Here is a 14909-nt window from a genome sequence, read left to right as displayed (position 1 = left end):
ATGGGTACAGGGGGAGAAAGAGCAAGGCATGTGATTCCTATGGGTACAGGGGGGAGAAAAAGCAAGGCAGGTGATTCCTATGGGTACAGGGGGGATAAAGAGTAATGCAGTTCCCTGGTGGGCTGAAGAGTGGAGAGAAGCAGGGAAGTGTAGGAAGAGGGCATTCAGAATGTAGAAAAGGTCCCATAATTACCAGCACCTGATTCAGTATAAACAAGCACAAGATGCAGTAAGGAGGATCACTAGGACAGCTAAGAGGTAGTATTGGCACCGGTTCTGTGGAAACATAGGCAGGACCACTCCTATGGGAGAGGTATGGGGGATGATTAAGAGGATGAGTGGGGTCAGACAAGATTGGGATCTCACTGTGCTGAAAAATGGGGAGATTGTTGCAGTGAGAGATATGGAGAAGGCAGGGATGTTAGCCCAGGCATTTGTGAAGGTGCACAGCTCAAATAATCTGACAGAAGAGGGATAGCGTGGGAGAGACACACTTCTCTTTGTTATCCCTCAGAAAACCTGGAGCCAATCAATGAGATGAGATTGGAGATGTTGGTTGGAGTTGCCCTGCCCTATACAAAACACTCTTCTTGCTATTCACAAGAAGCATTGCTTGATGTGAACCATGCCTCGAACAAAAGAGATTTAAGAAGACCTAAGATTAGGAATTGTTGACTTYCATAAAGCTGGAAAGGGTTACAAAAGTATTTCTAAAGCCTTCATCAGTCCACAGTAAGTCAAATTGTCTACAAATGGAGAAAGTTCATGACTGTTGCTACTCTCTCTAGGACTGGTCATCCTGCAAAGATGACTGCAAGAGCACAGCACAGGATTCTCAATGAGGTTAATTATTTTTAAGAAGAATCCTAGAGTGTCAGCTAAAGACTTACAGAAATCTCTGGAACATGCTAACATCTCTGTTGACGAGTCTACGATTACGTAAAACACTAAACAAGAATGGTGTTCATAGGAGAACACCACGGAACAATCCACTGCTGTCCAAAAAAACATTGCTGCACGTCTAAAGTTTGCAAAAGAGCACCTGGATGTTCCACAGCGCTACTGGCAAAATATTCTGTGGACAGATTAAAATACAGTTGAGTTGTTTGGAAGGAACACAACACTATGTGTGGAGAAAAAAAGGCACAGTACACCAACATCAAAACCTCATCCCAACTGTAAAGAATGGTGGAGGGAGCATCATGGTTTGGGTCTGCTTTGCTGCCTAAGGGCCTGGACAGCTTGCTATCATCGATGGAAAAATGAATTCCCAAGTTTATCAAGACTTTTTGCAGGAGAATGTAAGGCTATCTGTCTGCCGATTGAAGCTCAACAGCAGTTAGGTGATACAAATCAAATCAATACAACAGGACAACAACCCAAAACACAGAAGTAAATCAACAACAGAATGGTTTCAACAGAAGAAAATACGCCTTCTGGAGTGGCCCAGTCAGAGTCCTGACCTTAATGCGATTGAGATGCAGTGGCATGACCTCAAGAGAGCAGTTCAGACCAGACATCACAAGAATATTGCTGAACTGAAACAGTTTTGTAAAGAGGAATGGTCCAAAATCCCTCCTGATTGTTATGCAGGTCTGATCCGCAACTACAGAAAACATTTGGTTGAGGTTATTGCTTCCAAAGGAGGGTCAACCAGTTATTAAATCCAAGGGTTCACATACTTTTTCCACCCTGCACTGTGAATGTTTACATGGTGTGTTCAATGAAGACATAAAAACATACAATTGTTTGTGTGTTATTAGTTTAAGCACACTGTGTGTGTCTATTGTTGTGACTTAGATGAAGGTCAGATCTAATAACGGCCATCTTTAAACCGGGCAACCCTGCTGACGTGAGTAACTACAGGCCCATTAGTATACTACCTGTGGTGTCAAAGGTTGTTGAAAAGTGTGTAGCAGAACAACTGATTGCCCACCTCAACAACAGCCCCTTCACATTACACTCCATGCACTTTGGCATCGGAGCGAAACACTGGAAAATGTGAAGTCCAAGATGGACAAAGGGGGTGTTGTTGGGGCTGTGTTTCTGGACCTAAGGAAGGCTTTTGATACTGTTAACCATTCAAATGTTCAAATGTATGCAGATGATACAGTGATATATGTGCATGCAAAGAGCAAACAACAAGCTGCACAAGAACTCACTGCTGCAATGGTCCAGGTTACAAAGTGGCTCAGTGACTCGTGTTTGCATCTCAATGTGAAAAAAACTGTTTGCATGTTCTTCACAAAGAGGGCAACATATGCTACTGAGCCAGATGTCTATGTGTCAGGGGAGAAGCTCCAGGTGGTATCTGATTTTAAGTACCTTGGCATCATACTTGATTCCAACCTCTCTTTTAAAAAGCATGTGAAAAAGGTAATTCAGATAACCAAATTCAACTTAGCTAATTTCCGATTTATACGAAATTGTTTGATTACAGAGGTAGCAAAACTGTACTTCAAATCTATGATACTCCCCCACTTAACATACTGCTTGACTAYTTGGGCCCAAGCTTGCTGTACAACATTAAAACCTATTCAGTCTGTCTACAAACAGGCTCTCAAAGTGCTTGATAGGAAGCCCAATAGCCATCATCACTGTTACATCCTCAGAAAGCATGAGCTCCTGAGTTGGGAAAATCTTGTGCAATACACCGACGCATGTCTTGTATTCAAGATCCTAAATGGCCTGGCTCCCCCTCCACTCAGTATTTTTGTTAAACAGAAAACCCAAACATATGGCAGCAGATCCACAAGGTCTGCCATGAGAGGTGACTGTATAGTTCCCTTAAGGAAAAGCACCTTCAGTAAATCCACTTTCTCTGTGAGAGCTTCCCATGTCTGGAATACACTGCCATCAGACACACATACAGTGGGGAGAACAAGTATTTGATACACTGCCGATTTTGCAGGTTTTCCTACTTACAAAGCATGTAGAGGTCTGTAATTTTTATCATAGGTACACTTCAACTATGAGAGACGGAATCTAAAACAAAAATCCAGAAAATCACATTGTATGATTTTTAAGTAATTAATTTGCATTTTATTGCATGACATAAGTATTTGATACATCAGAAAAGCAGAACTTAATATTTGGTACAGAAACCTTTGTTTGCAATTACAGAGATCATACGTTTCCTGTAGTTCTTGACTAGGTTTGCACACACTGCAGCAGGGATTTTGGCCCACTCCTCCCTACAGATCTTCTCCAGATCCTTCAGGTTTCGGGGCTGTCGCTGGGCAATACGGACTTTCAGCTCCCTCCAAAGATTTTCTATTGGGTTCAGGTCTGGAGACTGGCTAGGCCACTCCAGGACCTTGAAATGCTTCTTACGGAGCCACTCCTTAGTTGCCATGGCTGTGTGCTTCGTGTCGTTGTCATGCTGGAAGACCCAGCCACGACCCATCTTCAATGCTCTTACTGAGGGAAGGAGGTTGTTGGCCAAGATCTCGCGATACATGGCCCCATCCATCCTCCCCTCAATACGGTGCAGTCGTCCTGTCCCCTTTGCAGAAAAGCATCCCCAAAGAATGATGTTTCCACCTCCATGCTTCACGGTTGGGATGGTGTTCTTGGGGTTGTACTCATACTTCTTCTTCCTCCAAACACGGCGAGTGGAGTTAGACCAAAAAGCTCTATTTTTGTCTCATCAGACCACATGACCTTCTCCCATTCCTCCTCTGGATCATCCAGATGGTCATTGGCAAACTTCAGACGGGCCTGGACATGCACTGGCTTAAGCAGGGGGACCTTGCGTGCGCTGCAGGATTTTAATCCATGACGGCGTAGTGTGTTACTAATGGTTTTCTTTGAGACTGTGGTCCCAGCTCTCTTCAGGTCATTGACCAGGTCCTGCCGTGTAGTTCTGGGCTGATCCCTCACCTTCCTCATGATCATTGATGCCCCACGAGGTGAAATCTTGCATGGAGCCCCAGACCGAGGGTGATTGACCGTCATCTTGAACTTCTTCCATTTTCTAATAATTGCGCCAACAGTTGTTTCCTTCTCACCAAGCTGCTTGCCTATTGTCCTGTAGCCCATCCCAGCCTTGTGCAGGTCTACAATTTTATCCCTGATGTCCTTACACAGCTCTCTGGTCTTGGCCATTGTGGAGAGGTTGGAATCTGTTTGATTGAGTGTATGGACAGGTGTCTTTTATACAGGTAACGAGTTCAAACAGGTGCAGTTAATACAGGTAATGAGTGGAGAACAGGAGGGCTTCTTAAAGAAAAACTAACAGGTCTGTGAGAGCCGGAATTCTTACTGGTTGGTAGGTGATCAAATACTTATGTCATGCAATAAAATGCAAATTAATTATTTAAAAATCATACAATGTGATTTTCTGGATTTTTGTTTTAGATTCCGTCTCTCACAGTTGAAGTGTACCTATGATAAAAATMACAGACCTCTACATGCTTTGTAAGTAGGAAAACCTGCAAAATCGGCAGTGTATCAAATACTTGTTCTCCCCACTGTAACTGCACCACATATCAAACTTTCACAAAATGCATGAAGATATGGCTAAAGGTCAATCAGATTTGTGAACATAATCCCTAGCTGTGTATTGCCGCTTTCCATGTTGTCTGTTGTCTGTAGCTTGTGAGGTGTGGAAACAATGTTACTTTTATGAATTTTGTCTTACTGCTTTTTGTTCTATGTTGCTCTGTCTGTATGCTACGTCTTGCTTGTCCTATGTTGCTCTGTCTGTATGCTATGTCTTGCTTGTCCTATGTTGCTCTGCGTGTGCTCACTGCTCAATGATTGTTTATATTGTAATTGTTTTTAATAACCTGCCCAGGGACTGCGGTTGAAAATTTGCCAGCTGGCTAAAACCGGCACTTTTACTGAAACGTTGATTAATGTGCACTGTCCCTGTAAAAATAAAATCAACTCAACATCAACTCAACAAGATCAAATTTCATGACCATTTTATGCAGACATCCAGGCAATTCCAAAGGGTTCACATACTTTTTCTTGCCACTGTGTATCTAAAAAAAAACGAATTCTGTGGTATCCAATTGGTAGTTACAGTTTTGTGTCGTCGCTGCAACTCTCAAGATATTTGAGAGCCATGCGTTCTCCGAAACATGACCCTGCCAAGTCGCACTGCTTCTTGACACACTGCTTGCGTAACCCGGAAGCCAGCCGCATCAATGTGTCTGAGGAAACACAGTCTGACTGATGACCGAAGTCGGCTTGCTGGTGCCCGGCCCACCACAAGGAGACACTAGAGCCCGGTGAGACAAATCCCGGTCGACCAAACCCTCGTCTAACCCGGACGACGGTGGGCCAATTGTGCACCAGCTCTTGCGTCTCTCGGTCAAACCAAATCCAAACTGGCCTCCTTTGCGGGCCGTTTTTCTGCACCAGGACAACCCACAGTTGAGCTCAGCTCAACGCTGATTGGCTAATTCTTTTAGATTTTTTTGTCAAGGGAGGCCAAATGCTTGCTGGCATCAATCAATCAAATGATACGGCGGCAACATGTATTTTTATGGAATATCTACAGTGTATAGGTGTACAGAGGCCCATTTTAAGCAACCATCATTCCTGTGTTCCAATGGCACGTTGTGTTAGCTAATCCAAGTTTATAATTTTAAAAGGCTAATTGATCATTAGAAAACMCTTTTGAAATTATGTTAGCACAGCTGAAAACTGTTGTTCTGATTAAGGAAGCAATAAAACTGGCCTTCTTTAGATTAGTATCTGTAGCATCAGCATTTGTGGGTTCGATTACAGGCTCAAAATGACCAGAAACAATGCACTTTCTTCTGAAACTCGTCAGTCTATTCTTGTTCTGAGAAATTAAGGCTATTCCATGCGAGAAATTGCCAAGAAGAAGATCTCGTACAACGCTGTGTACTACTCCCTTCACAGAACAGCGCAAACTGTCTCTATCCAGAATAGAAAGAGTGGGAGGCCCCGGTGCACAACGTCAACAGTGAAGAGGGGACTCCTGGATGCAAAGAAAAAGCTGGCCAATAAAAAMAAAAGATTAAGATGGGCAAAAGAACACAGACACTGGACAGAGGAACTCTGCATAGAAGGCCAACATTCCGGAGTCGTCTCTTCACAGTTGACGTTGAGACTGGTGTTTTGCGCGTACTATTTAATGAATCTTCCAGTTGAGGACTTGTGAGGCGTCTGTTTCAAAAACAAGGACATTTCTAAGTGACCCCAAACTTTTGAATGGTAGTGTATGTACAATAGGTAAGAAGCCCTTTACACTTCTGGAAGCCAGCTGAGGATGAAGAATGTTTTTCGACTTTATGACAATACATCTGTTTTCTTCTTTTCTGCACACTATGCTGTTAGACAGTTGTGTTGGGATTAAGTTAAAACACGTTTCATCAAATTCACAACAGTTAATAATTTAAGCCCAAAACATTGTATGGCAATAAGCTACTCTTACTAAGCTTGCATCTCCTTCACTTTCGTAGTCAGGTCAGGGAGTAATCTTGCCTTTATCTTTCCCATTAATAGCCTTGCCAAAAAACTGTGACTGCACGTACAGTACCAGTCAAAAGTTTGGACACACCTACTCATTCAAGGGCTTTTCTTAATTTTTTTCTACATTGTAGAATAATAGTGAAGACATCAAAGCAATCAAATAACACATACGGAATCATGTACAAACCAAAAAAGTGTTATTTATAGTGTTATAGTGTTATTATAGTGTTATTTATATATTTGAGATTCTTCAAAGTAGCCACATTTTGCCTTGATGACAGCTTTCCACACTCTTGGCAAAAGGTTGCGAGTTCGAATCTCATCACAAACAACTTTAGCATTTTAGCGAATTAGAAACTTTCCAACTACTTACAACTTTTTAGCTACTTTGCAACTACTTGGCATGTTAGCTAAACCTTCCCCTAACCGTATCCCTTTTAGCTAACTCTTCACCTAAACTTAACCCTTAACCCTAACCCCTAGCCTAGCTAAAGTTAGCGAGCAAGCTAATGTTAGCCACCTAGCCAGAATTCATAACGTATCACACATTTTGCAAATTCATAACATTGTCACGACTTCCACCGAAGGTGGCTCCTCTCCCTGTTCGGGCGGTGCTCGGTGGTTGTTGTCACCGGTCTACTAGCTGCCACCGATTCCTTTTTTTTCTGTTAGTTTTGTCTTGATTGTTTTCACCTGTTACTTATTTGTTGTTAATTATGGCCTATTTAAACTTCCAGGGCCCGCCTGCTTTTGTGCGGGCTTATTCTCACTGTCAGTGGTGAAATTGTTTTGCTTATACGTATTTTGCTGTCTGTTAGTTTTTCCCTGGTTTTGGGGACATACCTGTTTATTGGTCATTTTGCCTGTTTGTTGGCTAGACCCAGCTTAATAAATGTATGCATTGGAAGCATTGCTCTCTGCGCCTGACTCCACACCCACCACTCATAGCTATCCGTGACAAACATATTGTATGTTTAGCAAATTCGGGAACATATAATGCGTATTGTCATTCATAACATATCATATGAAATGGGTGATGGACATCCACAAATAAATATATACCATACGAAACGTAACATTTCATACGAAATGGAGTGTCTCGGATTTAAGTACAGAATAATTCGAAATGCTCTGAGACCAGGTTGTTCTTCTTATCTATGTAGACATTGGTTTGGTGCTGGAGATAATAAATATGAAGTTGAAAAGTGGCGGAATTGCCATTTCATACCTCGTAGGTCACTTGGGTGATGATAATCAGACATTTTATTTTATTTTACCAATGAGAATTGGAAGAGGATTTTCCTTCCATTTTCTGATATTGATTATTGACACTATCATACGGTAATCTTAATATATTTTTGATGCATTTATATGCATTGCATTAAACAGTCAATGCAATCATTTTGACTAGATGGGAAACGCTTGTGTAAAGTGAAGAAGTAGAAATTAGGGATTTCTTTGAAAGGACAAATTGTATTTGTCACATAAACATATTTAGCAGATGTTATTGTGGGTGTAGCGAATGCTTGTGTTCCTAGCTCAAACAATGCAGTAGCATCTAACAATTCACAACAATACACACACATCTCAAAGTAAAATAATGGAATTAAGAAATATATAACTATTAGGACGAGCAATGTTGGAGTGGCATTGACTAGAATACAGTTGAATACAGTTGAATACAGTTGAAGTGGGAAGTTTACATACACCTTAGCCAAATACATTTAAACTCAGTTTTTCACAATTACTGACATTTAATCCTAGTAAAAAATCCCTGTTTAGGTCAGTTAGGATCACCACTTTGATTTAAGAATGTGAAATGTCAGAATAATAGTAGAGAGTGATTTATTTTAGCTTTCATTTCTTTCATCACATTCCCAGTGGGTCAGAAGTTTACATACACTCAATTAGTATTTGGTAGCATTGCCTTTAAATTGTTTAACTTGGGTCAAACGTTTCGAGTAGCCTTCCACAAGCGTCCCACAATAAGTAGGGTGAATTTTGGCCCATTCCTCCTGACAGAGCTGGTGTAACTCAGGTTTGTAGGGCCTCCTTGCTCGCACACGCTTTTTCAGTTCTGCCCACAAATTTTCTATAGGATTGAGGTCAGGGCTTTATGATGGCCACTCCAATACCTTGACTTTGTTATCCTTAAGCCATTTTGCCACAACTTTGGAAGTATGCTTGGGGTCATTGTCCATTTGGAAGACCCATTTGCGACCAAGCTTTAACTTCCTGACTGATGTCTTGGATGTTGCTTCAATATATTCACATAATTTTCCTCCCTCATGATGCCATCTATTTTGTGAAGTGCACCAGTCCCTCCTGCAGCAATGCACCCCACAACATGATGCTGCCACCCCCATGCTTCACGGTTGGGATGAGTTCTTCGGCTTGCAAGCCTCCCCCTTTTCCTCCAAACATAATGATGGTCATTATGGCCAAACAGTTTGATTTTTGTTTCATCAGACCACAGGACATTTCTCCAAAAAGTACAATCTTCCCCATGTGCAGTTGCAAACCGTAATCTGGTTTTTTATGGCGGTTTTGGAGCAGTTGCTTCTTCCTTGCTGAGCGGCCTTTCAGGTTATGTCGATATAGGACTCGTTTTACTGTGGATATAGATACTTTTGTACCTGTTTCCTCCAGCATCTTCGCAAGGTCCTTTGCTGTTGTTCTGGGATTGATTTGCACTTTTCGCACCAAAGTACGTTCATCTCTAGGACACAGAACGTGTCTTCTTCCTGAGCGGTATGACGGCTGTGTGGTCCCATGGTGTTTATACTTTATACGGGCACTTGGAAATTGATGAACCAGGATGAACCAGACTTGTGGAGGTCTACAATTATTTTTCTGAGGTCTTGGCTGATTTCTTTTGATTTCCCATGATGTCAAGCAAAGAGGCACTGAGTTTGAAGGTAGGCCTTGAAATACATCCACAGCGTACACCTCCAATTGACTCAAATGATGTCAATTAGCCTATCAGAAGCCATGACATCATTTTCTGGAATTTTCCAAGATGTTTAAAGGCACAGTCAACTTAGTGATTGTAAACTTCTGACCCACTGGAATTGGAAAAATTACTTGTGTCATGCACAAAGTAGATGTCCTAACCGACTTGCCAAAACTATAGTTTGTTAACAAGACATTTGTGGAGTGGTTGAAAAATGAGTTATAATGACTCCAACCTAAGTGTATGTAAACTTCGGACTTCAACTGTACATATGAAATGAGTAAAACAGTATGTAAACATTATTAAAGTGACCAGTGTTCCATTATTAAAGTGACCAGTAATGCTATGTCTATGTACTGGTCACTTTAATAATGGAACACTTACAGACATTTGTCACAGTTTGAGTTAATTTTCTATTATACTGATAGCTGATAAGATATTCTTGAAAAGAAGATGTATTCAATGAAATACTGGTGGATTGATCTTTAAAAGACCATTCAATTCACAGAAAATACTATACTAGAAATAACTATAGGGTATTACAATGGCCTACTGTATGTGCCACAAAATACAAAGACCATGGATGCTGTCCAAAAATAGATTCAATGGCACATCATGATGCACTTGAGAAATGTCAGATTGAAGTTGATAAAAAGAAGACTTATAAACAACATTTTGTCCACATCCTGAGTATGGGGAATGTATCAATCCAATCTTGATTAATCTTTTAATCCATTTGCCAAAAAAAATGAATTTACACAGTGGATGTTGTGACTGCTTTAAATGTGCTCTCTTGCCATCTGGTGGCACCTTCTATCACGATCACTCAAAAAATCCATAATTTTTTTCTCAAGCATACTTTTTTTTTCTTTGTGGAAATTGGTTTATAAATGATATATTAACTGGAGGTCTTGTGAGTCACAAAACCAATGAAAGTGTGATTTTATGTATCGACAGACAGAGCATTGTCACAATGAACTTCATAAATTGGAGATGTTGTGGAGATGAAGATATGGTTAATCAACCAAGTTGGAAACTCCTGGACTGCTCTCCCTGTTCCACTCACTCTCTGTTGGGTTGAGCCCTACCAAAATTATGTTATACTCTGACTGCCTCAGACTCAGTCTAAGTGTATCACAGAACTTGGGATGGGGCACTCAGAGTCATATAGTTGGACAAGACAAGAGCAGGATACAAGAGCAAGATACAAAGAAATATGCAGTATGAGTTGCTGACAGAAACATGATGGTAAACCCATCAGATATGCAAATATATAATGGAATTCTTAACACAGATTATAATGGTGAACAAGTGTGGAAACCAAAGAGATTAAAACAAAATGTTTTATTTAGGCCTGCACACAAAATGTGTCCATATGGCAGTGGTCTCTGTTGTCAAAGCTGTGATTGAATGTGGAATGAATGTATATAACTCAGCTATGACTTTAATTGATATACCTGTGAAGCCGCAGCTACAAAGATTGTGATGCAATTCAATCAAAATGTTTATATTTCTGTACAACTTATAAGGCATGTTCTATAAGAAGTTAAAATAAGTTGGAAGCAGTATCTATTCATCAATCACCACATCCTCATCGGCAGACTCGACAGCCTTGGTTTCTCTAATGATTGCCTCGCCTGGTTCACCAACTACTTCTCTGATCGAGTTCAGTGTGTCAAATCGGAGGGTCTGTTGTCCGGGCCTCTGGCAGTCTCTATGGGGGTGCCACAGGGTTCAATTCTTGGACCGACTCTCTTCTCTGTATACATCAATGATGTCGCTCTTGCTGCTGGTGATTCTCTGATCCACCTCTACGCAGACGACACTATTCTGTATACTTCTGGCCCTTCTTTTGACACTGTGTTAACAACCCTCCAGGCGAGCTTCAATGCCATACAACTCTCCTTCCGTGGCCTCCAATTGCTCTTAAATACAAGTAAAACTAAATGCATGCTCTTCAACCGATCGCTGCCTGCACCTGCCCGCCTGTCCAACATCACTACTCTGGACGGCTCTGACTTAGAATATGTGGACAACTACAAATACCTAGGTGTCTGGTTAGACTGTAAACTCTCCTTCCAGACTCACATCAAACATCTCCAATCCAAAGTCAAATCTAGAATTGGCTTCCTATTCCGCAACAAAGCATCCTTTACTCATGCTGCCAAACATACCCTTGTAAAACTGACCATCCTACCAATCCTCGACTTCGGTGATGTCATTTACAAAATAGCCTCCAAAACCCTACTCAATAAATTGGATGCAGTCTATCACAGTGCCATCCGTTTTGTCACCAAAGCCCCATATACTACCCACCACTGCGACCTGTACACTCTCGTTGGCTGGCCCTCGCTTCATACTCGTCGCCAAACCCACTGGTTCCAGGTCATCTACAAGACCCTGCTAGGTAAAGTCCCCCCTTATCTCAGCTCGCTGGTCACCATAGCAGCACCTACCTGTAGCACGCGCTCCAGCAGGTATATCTCTCTAGTCACCCCCAAAACCAATTCTTCCTTTGGACGCCTCTCCTTCCAGTTCTCTGCTGCCAATGACTGGAACGAACTACAAAAATCTCTGAAACTGGAAACACTTATCTCCCTCACTAGCTTTAAGCACCAGCTGTCAGAGCAGCTCATAGATTACTGCACCTGTACATAGCCCATCTATACTTTAGCCCAAACAACTACCTCTTTACCTACTGTATTTATTTATTTATTTATTTTGCTCCTTTGCACCCCATTATTTCTGTCTCTACTTTGCGCTTTCTTCCACTGCAAACCAACCATTCCAGTGTTTTTATTTTTTATTTTACTTGCTGTGTTGTATTCACTTCGCCTCCATGGCCTTTTTATATTTTTATTTATTTATACATATATTTGTTTGCCTTCACCTCCCTTATCTCACCTCACTTGCTCACATTGTATATAGACTTATTTTTTTCACTGTATTATTGACTATATGTTTGTTTTACTCCATGTGTAACTATGTGTTGTTGTATGTGTCGAACTGCTTTGCTTTATCTTGGCCAGGTCGCAATTGTAAATGAGAACGTGTTCTCAATTTGCCTACCTGGTTAAATAAAGGTTAAATAAAAATAAATAAATAAAAAATCTCCTGGATCATCCATTAGTTTGTCAAAGTCAAAATTAGTCTCCACATTTTTCGATTGTGCAAAAATGTTTTTATCATGAAAATACATTGTAGCGGTACTTACAACATTATTAGCGTAGCCTACGTCCACTGTGTTGTATCTGATGTTGAAGTGGACATGTCATTCTTATTAAGCTCTCTGTGCATTGATTTTAGACTAGTGTAACCGACGGGGTTCCAACCTGGTGTCCTGTACACCATTAGGACATCTTAGCCTGCTGAGCCAAAGCCTAGGCAATTTCCGTCATGGCTCAGATGGAAATCTGTGAGGAGGAGGAGGTCAAAGGATAGTGAATTGTAACCAAGGTGGTTCAGTGACCACACATGCATGATGAGTTAGCCTAACCTTGCCTGAGACCTGTAGATTAGTCTTCAGTTTATCAGGCCTACGCTTTTCCGATACCCTGTGTGTTTGTTACACTAGTCTAAAATCCATGGCTAGGATGTGCTTCTACATTGGGCTGTGGTGATACTCTCCCTCTCCTGGTGTACACCCCCAATTGGCATACAATTGAAAAATGTAAATGAAATATTGAAAGAGAAAATGCTAATTGGGTAGTTGGAAAATGAAAACAGCCACTATCAATTTCACTTTACACTTTGCCTTTCTGTTTACCATTTGCCTTTTTCTGTTTACCAATTACCATTTTTTATTTAGAATGTCTGTTTACCATTTCCAATTTTCATTATTATTATTTTTTTTACTTTTAAATTGAATTGTGTCATGAATCATGCACAGTGATGTAGTGTACGAGTCAGGCTCGTACACTACCCAGTGCAGTCAAAAATGGGATTTCCTGTTTTTGATATATTTTTACACACTGTGAGGTTGGAATAATACTGTGAAATTGTGAAAATTATAATAATTCCATTTTAGTGTAAGAGCTGTTTGAAAAGACTGCCTGAAATGTCAGCCTGTTTGGCTGGGATGGAGTTTTGCTATGCCTGGTGACATCGCTAGGCAGTAAATTTGTCAATAGAGAAATATTGTTCCAAACCTCTCTACCAATAACAGCTAGTTTTCAGTTTTCCCCTCCCCACCCAGACCACTCCCAGACAGTCCTAGCAAAATTATTACTTGAGAAATTGCTCTTTGCAAAGAAGCTATTTTTGTTTATTCTTTACCATTTTATTTGAAAACAATCACAGTAAGGTACTTGTTATCCAGAAATGATTAAATACTGAGATAAAAACGGTTGCATTGGACCTTTAAAATAAGAGGATGATTAGAAAATAGTAGAAAGGAAAATAAAATACAATTTTAAGAAACAAACATGGAATAAAATGTTTCACAAAACATGTTGTTACACAGGCATAATAGCCGAGGCATAATGGTGAAACCAGTTTTTCCCTTTCTGTGTGAATTAATCTATAATTCATAGGCAGCTCATCCTAATTCTCAAATGATTTGGAAGCCTATAGCCCACAGAAATCGACTAATTTTATAGAAAGGTCTGATTGTTGTATTCAATTTCCATAATTTCTAAATCTTAATATGACATAAAGTTGTATTTTTTTTTAGACTAACTGAATAATTAATTTTTGAAGCCAGTCGATTAAATTCGGCGATTTTCACTGCGGTGATGTAAACATGCGCCCAAGAATGTTCTACGCATGCTCTGTGGGAAGCGTGTTTTGGTGTCAGATGCGCCGCTGTTAGCTAGCCTATGGAAATATTGTCAAGTCATGGTGGGCCATTCAATGGGGGGAGATGGTGGATAATGACATTGTGTAATGCCAATAAAACATATGAGAGAACTCTTCTGAAATCAAATAATGGTTATAGAAGGTGGCCGACTTGTGGGCATACAGGCAGATGTATAAAATCTCCACGCGTAAGTATAAAATAGGTTTTAGCTAGATAGCTAACGTTAGCCAACTAGCTTTGCTAGATAGCCAACGTTGGCTAGGAACATAACGTTAGCTTGTAGCTAATTGCGCTTGAATGTTTTGGACAAGCGACATAAAGTAGGCGGATGCATTATCTGCTTCTTGTGTGTACGTTTAAGTTGAGATTGGCAATGCAACACATTGTTTTAAAATACATAGTAACAGTTAGCGAGCTAACGTTACATTTTAGCATTTTCTCTTCCCCGTTGCTGTCACCTCCCGCCCCCATCTTTTCCCCATTGGTTAACGTTTCTGAGAATCACATGTTGTGATCGTATCCTTGGTTTGTGAATGGTTCACCAGCCTGCCAGTCATCCCTGTGCCACTTGTTGCTAGGGAGGTTGCTTGATATCGGAAATGAGCGCTATCAACACTTCCCTCTGGACGAGAAATACCGGTGGATGCTGGCTACGATGTTGTTAGGCTGCCTACTTTTAAACATTATTGACAGATATACTGATGCATC

This window comes from Salvelinus sp. IW2-2015, linkage group LG8 (assembly GCF_002910315.2).
Source record: "Salvelinus sp. IW2-2015 linkage group LG8, ASM291031v2, whole genome shotgun sequence".
NCBI classification, from domain to species: Eukaryota; Metazoa; Chordata; class Actinopteri; order Salmoniformes; family Salmonidae; genus Salvelinus; species Salvelinus sp. IW2-2015.
The sequence above is the reverse complement of the archived record's forward strand: the minus strand, read 5'-3'. Positions refer to the sequence as shown.